Genomic DNA, 6,817 nt, shown 5'->3' on the forward strand with positions numbered 1-6,817 from the left:
ATTTTTCTCCTGTGTATAGGTCATACTTTTCTGTTTCTTTGTCTGTCTTGTAATTTTTTATTGAAAACTATACATTTGAAATAATGTAATATGTTATCGGTGAAAATCAGATTTCCTCTCCCACCATGGTTTGTTTGTTACCTCTCCCACTATATTTTTATTGTTGCTATCTGATTTTATAGTTGTTGTTTAATAAATTTTCTTTTTTCAGTGGCATGATCATGATGATCATGGCTCATGACAACCCTCAACCTCCTGGGCTCAAGTGATCCTTCCAACTCAATATATCAAGTATCTGGGACCACAGTCCCATGCAAACATGGCCAGCTAAATTTTTTATTTTGTAGAGATGAGGTTTCACTATGTTGGCCAGGCTGGTCTTAAACTCCTGGGCTCAAACAATCTGCCTGCCTTGACCTCCCAAACTGCTGGGATTATAGGCATGAACCACCGCTACTGGCCAGTAATTTTACTTGATAATTCTTTTAAAGTTTGTACTTTTGGTCATGAGTGGTATGAATGTCTGCTCACTTATCTTAGTGACAAACTGATAAGTAGACAGAGATTTCTTTAAATGCTTTGAACCAGTGAGTACCTCAACTTTTCCTTAAAGGTTCTGTTGAATATGCCTTCAATTCTCTGACAGACAAGCTACCATCATGCCTCAACTTTCGTTTTTTTTTTTTTTTTTGAGTTGGAGTCTCACTCTGTCACCCAGACTGGAGTGCAGTGGCCGCAACCGGCCACCACAGCCTCGACCTGCTGGGCTCCGGCGATCCTTCTGCCTCAGCCTTCCAAGTAGCCGGAATTACAGGCATGCGCTACCACATCCGGCTGATTTTTTTATTTATTGTAGAGCTGAGGTCTTGCTGCCCAGGTGGGTCTCGAACCCGCGGGCTCAGGCAATCCACTCACCTCAGCCATGCCTCAACTTTCACTTTTTCCCTTGGCAGAGCCTCAAGATCAGCCAGAGGCAAAAACTTAGGGCCTTCTCAGATCTTTCCTGAGAATTTACCCGGTCCTGGGAATGTGCATAGTTATGCACATACACATGACCTTCCAGATTTCCAGGAATATGTTATAGCTCTTTACAGTTCCTTTTAAAATATGATTCCATGTTTTGTTTTGTTTTTTCCATTGTTTGGTCAGTGTATTGTTAGCCCTAACCAGTATAATCAGTTTAGGCAATTGTGATGTTAAAAAACAACTTTGACACTTTTCAGCAAGTTCCCTCTGGGTAGCAACGTTCACACAGAGTGAATTTCAAATCAGGTCAAGTAAAGATAAGCACTGAAAGTGACCTTTTCAGCAAGCTGTCAAACAGGTCAAATAGTAAAACTTCTCTGGGAACAGTTATGTGAGTCTTTTAGGAAGGTCCAAAGTGTCCTGGGTCCTCCAGTGACTACTAAACTACTTACTGACTTTCCTTTTTAAAATTAATTAATTAATTTTTTAATTTGAAAGATGTGGGGTATAGTTCAGGATTAGGTATACGAGTACTTTTCATACAGGCAAAGTTTGAACCTCCCTTTGGCCCCACTTTGCCTGGTTGGAGATCAGGTACCCTTATTGATGTTATGTGGTCCCCCTCCCTCCCCTGGCGGTGTTCTGCTATTGCCAATTCCTTTTTTACACTATTATGGTGAATGTTCAGGGTCTGCTTATGAGTGAGAACATGTGATACTTACTTTCACAGCTACTGTAGTTATGATACTGTTGGTTTCTGAGGCTAGTATCAAACTAGGGAAAAGATGATGAATTCGGCAAATTTAAACTCTATAAAGTCGACCATTCTAAGGTACAGTTGACTTCATTTTTTTTTTTTTTTTTGAGATGGAGTCTCACTCTGTCACCCAGACTGGAGTACAGTGGCATACTTCCCGGCTACCGCAGCCTCGACCTGCTGGGCTCCAGCAATCCTTCCGCCTCAGCCTTCCAAGTAACTTGAACTACAGGCGTGTGCTACCATGCCCGGCTAATTTTTTTTTTTTTTATTGCAGAGATGAGGTCTCGCCAAGTTGCCCAGGCAGGTCTCAAACCCGTGGGCTCAGGCAATCCTCTCACCTCAGCCTCCCAAAGCACTTGGATTATAGGCTGAGCCACGGAGCCCAGCTCAGTTGACTTCTTAAATAAACACTTCTCAAATTGTTGCAAGTCTTTAATTAATTTACAGACTTTATCTGCTTTTATAGAGGAGATTATTTTCAAAAGTTCTTACTTTCAAAAGTTCTTAATCATTTTGGAAATCAGGCTCTTCTGCTTCATTTTACTTTAAATGATCAAAACCTAAGTGATTTCAATTTGAAGAACATAATAGCTTTTACAAAGGTTTCTCACATATTACCTCTTTGCTCCTTTTAAAATTTGATCAATGAAGTATTTTAAACATAAAAGTAAAGAAAACAATAAATCAGAGACTCATATTCAGTACCCAAATTATTTCATAAATGTTAGTATTTTGCCATATTTGCTTCAGATTTTTCTTTCTATTTATAAAGAAATATATTTATTGCCCTTTCTTTTCTCCCCCTAAAGAGGTTAACTCTCTTTTGAAGTTGATATGTATTAATCTAATAATATTTGACTATTTTATTTACAATCAAATGCATTAAATATATATGTCCATGCATATGTTTCTCTTTAAAACTTGCTCTCCCTCACTTGGCTTTATTGTTTGGAGATTTACCAGAATTTACAGTTTATAGAAAGATATTTATTGAAGGATTAACTACCATCTATTTAGTAGTCTTAAATTACTTAGGATTCAGTATGGTGGTGACAAGTGTGAGCCTGTAAGCCAGAGTTTCTAACTCTAGTTGGTTACTTCTATCTTATTTTTTCTTTGATTTTGGGAAACGTATTTGACTGTTGTGCCTTGGTTTACTCATGTATACTGTATGAATAGCTCTATGTGACTTTATGGCCACATAGAGTCATTTGGTGATTTTTAAAAATAAATATAAAGCTTAGTTTTATTCTTGGTAAATAACAAACCCTTGGGAAAAAGCAGCTGTTATTATAAACAATGCTGTCAGAAACACCCTTGGATATAACTCACAAAATTTGAGGATTACGTATATGCAATATCCAGCTCAAATTGATCGTATCAAAGTTTCTTTCCCCTAGCATTTCTCCACATTCTAATTATATTGGTATAATCAGACAACCCATAACTTTCAAATAGGTAACTTTCTTGCATGTATGTTTTCAACAAAAGATCACTGTCCATGTATACATTTAATGAAGCCTTCTACAATTTGAAAAGAAAATATTGTTCCCATCATTTTTAATAGAAAAAAAAGATGTGAACAGAGAATTCACTTTTAAGGAATCCTACATGACCAAAAACTAAGAGAAACTGACTGATTAGTAGGTAGTTAAAAACTTTGTAAAGAAGTGGCCCAGTGTAGCTTGAATGCACATCCCTCAAATCCATACCCAGCCTTTTTCCACTACTTGATTTTTTTCTTCCAACGAATCATGCAATTACTGAATCTCTGCTTCTCTAAGTGATATGTAATAGCATCATCATTCCCTCTTTTTTTGGAATGTCCTTTTATTTAAACAAAAACATTTTCTTCTAGGAAGAGTTCCTCTGAGCTGAAATTAGCTATAGCAACTTGTAACACATGCCGTGTTATCCATAGTTGTGAGCATGTGTTTTTAAAAGCCTGTGTAGGTGTTTCTACAAGTGTATGAATGTAACAGGTGTCCAGGCAACATGTTTTTTCAGAGCTACTGATGGTAAAATAGTTGATGTAAGTAATCTTTTAGAATGGCAACACAGCTAACACAGCTATTCATTTCAGTTCACATTTACTGAAATAAAATGGGAATTTGGCAACTTAACTTGGAGTAATAACCAGAGATTGGTATGCTCAAGGGCCTTTGAAATATATGAGGAAAAAACATGTCCTATCCAATCTTTGACATTCTATGTTCCAAAAGATTTTTGTTTTAACCCCGGTCTTAATTGCCCTTCAGTATCAAAATTAATTGTGTTTTCCGCTAAAAGGCCAGTGCAGCTTAAGGTTACTCTAGGGTCTTAGCAGCCAATGCATCTTCCGTAAATGGCTTGATTGCTGTCTGCAGAGAGGAGGGTTGCGAATACTGTGCTTGACCAAGGCTATACATTACAGTCCAATTAGTGTGAAGATCACTACATGAGTCTTTAACGCTATCTAGTAACTGTCGGAATATCTAATGGAGACCACAGACAGAGTGGAGAGGAATTTAGAATCTACACTCTGCCAGGCAGAAGGGGAAGGGCTTTGACTGTGCACCAAATGGCTACCAGGTCTACTTTTCTCATTTTTTGACCCCCTAACTCCACTATTCCTCCCACCATTTCAAGAGTTAAAAACAAAATCCAGAGCCTTCAAGGTACATGTTAGTATAGACAATACCAAGTCTAGCAGCTGTTTCTGGCAAGGGCTCTGGAGTCAGAGATCTTGGCCGAAATTTCATTTTATTTGATTTCTGTTATTAAAATTCTCTAAGCCACAGATTCATCAATTAATAACAGAAATGATCATTGCATCCACTTCATAGAATTAAAGAAGACCATCTCGCATGCAATAAGCAATGTACATGTTTGCTTTTATACCATTATTGACTATTAAAGGAAAATAAAGTTCTAAATGGGTTCCAAAGTCAGGGCCCCTGAGCTAACTTAACACACATGTTCATTATGTGATCTTATGCAGTCAGCTTCCCAAACATTTTCTCCACTGCCCTCATTCCTTTCTGGTCACTGAACATGTTCAATGACCACTTAAGCTCAACTTCCTCTTTGAGATAAGGTTTTATTATAGGAATTCTCTGATCTCCATCCTAGAAGGACTCTCCTCATCCAGTCCATTTCTTGTGAGTATGAATTATCAATACTACTTTTCACCAGTGATTCCTTTAGTCTCTCTCTGTCTCTCTCTGTTTCTTTCTCTCTGTTTCTTTCTCCCCCCTCCCCAGGCTGAATGGCATTGGCATGACGATGGCTCAACACAGCCTTGACCTTCTGGGTCCAGGTGATCTTTCTGCCTGAGCCTGCTGAGTAACTGAGAATATACCCATGCACCACCATGCCCATATAATTTTTTTAAATTAGTTTTTAAATTTTCTTGTAGAGATAAGATCTCACTGTGTTGCTCAAGCTGATCTCGAATTCCTGGGCTCAAGTAATCCTCCTGGCTCAGACTCCCAGTGTGCAGGAATTACAGGCATGAGTCACCATGGCCAGTCTTCCCAAAAGTTTATTTTGTACCTGATCAGAGGGTTCAGGTTGAGCTTTTGCCTTCATTCCTGGTTCCTGACTGTGTCTCATGGATACACTCTATTCTTCTGAGAACAGGAAGAAATGTATGCCACTTCATAATGTGGACTCAATTAATTTCCTTGCTCTATCTCTTCCCCTTTGAGAAAAGGACCTTCCCTCTCTGATACCTCTGAGGTCAAAGGCAGAACAGAAAATGTAAATCAGCCTCCACTTAATGAACTGCAGGATTTTAGATACTTTTCATTCTCTCTATATAGCATAAATATATACTTATGCTCCTGTGCATGGGAGACTACTCAATGGGCCAGCACACTTTTGCTTAACAACTAAACTTAAAACAACATGTTTCCTGAGTATTATGCTGACCAACAATCAGGGAGAAGATGCAAGATGGCCACCACGGAGTAGCCGTCCATTGCCTCTCTAATTGAGTGAACCAGAGAGTATGGACCCAGCAGCTTATAGGCATAGACATCTTGAATGGTTTTGGATGGGTGAAGCACTCTGAACCTAGCAAAGGTCACTTTGAACACCTCGAGATCAGAAAGCAACTACAAGTGCTGAAATCTGGGCACCCCCATCTCCCATCATGCACCAGGCTCACACAGGAACTGAAGCCTTGCTCTATGAACAAGAGTGGAGCACTTTCAACAGGGTCTGAAAACTAATCCAACAGGCAGCTATCAGAGCACAAACAATGGAAGCCCCCCAGAATGACCTGCACCAGATAATAGTCACAGAAATCAGAGACTGCATGGCTAAAATGAACAAAGGGAACCAAAAGTAACTAGAAGTGAAACTCACTGAAGTCATACAGGAAGTAAAAGTGGAGTTGGCCAGTTTCAGGAAAACTCATTCTAAAATAACGGAAATGAAGAACTTCATCCTAGAAATGAGCAGCACAGCCACAAACATAGGGAACATGCTCAATCAGTCAGAAAAAAGGATCACAGAACCTGAAGACCAAAATATGAAACTAACCCAATCATCAAAAACATAGGAAAAAGGCTCAAAAGGAATAAGCAAAGTCTCTGAGAGATTTGAGACTATGTCAAGAACTCAAATCTACACCTGATTGGTATTCATGAAGCAGAAAGGGGAACTGAGAATACCATGGAACAAGCATTCCATGAGGTCATTCAATAATACTTCCCACATCTCGCTGGAGAGGTGACCATTCAAGTACAAGAGATTCAGAGAACCCCCGCAAAATATCACATGAGAAGACTATCCCCAAGACACATAGTGATTCACAACGACAAAGTAAGCATGAAAGAAAAAATCTTAAAGGAAGGAAGAGAGAAAGGTCAAACCCCCTACCAGGGAAGACCCGTTAGAATTGCTCAAGACTACTCTAGAAACACTACAAGGCAGAAGTGACTGAAGGCCCATTCAAAGATAAACAATTCCAGCCAAGAATTTCCTACCCCACAAGGCTAAGTTTCATCAGTGATGGAGAATTAAAATGCTTCCCAGACATTTAACCCCTAAGAAAATATTCTGAGGGTTGAATGGTGAAAAAGTAGCCAGGGCTGACTGAATTAT

This window comes from Carlito syrichta, unplaced genomic scaffold (assembly GCF_000164805.1).
Source record: "Carlito syrichta isolate Samal-C Ts95f unplaced genomic scaffold, Tarsius_syrichta-2.0.1 Scaffold304274, whole genome shotgun sequence".
Taxonomy (NCBI): Eukaryota; Metazoa; Chordata; class Mammalia; order Primates; family Tarsiidae; genus Carlito; species Carlito syrichta.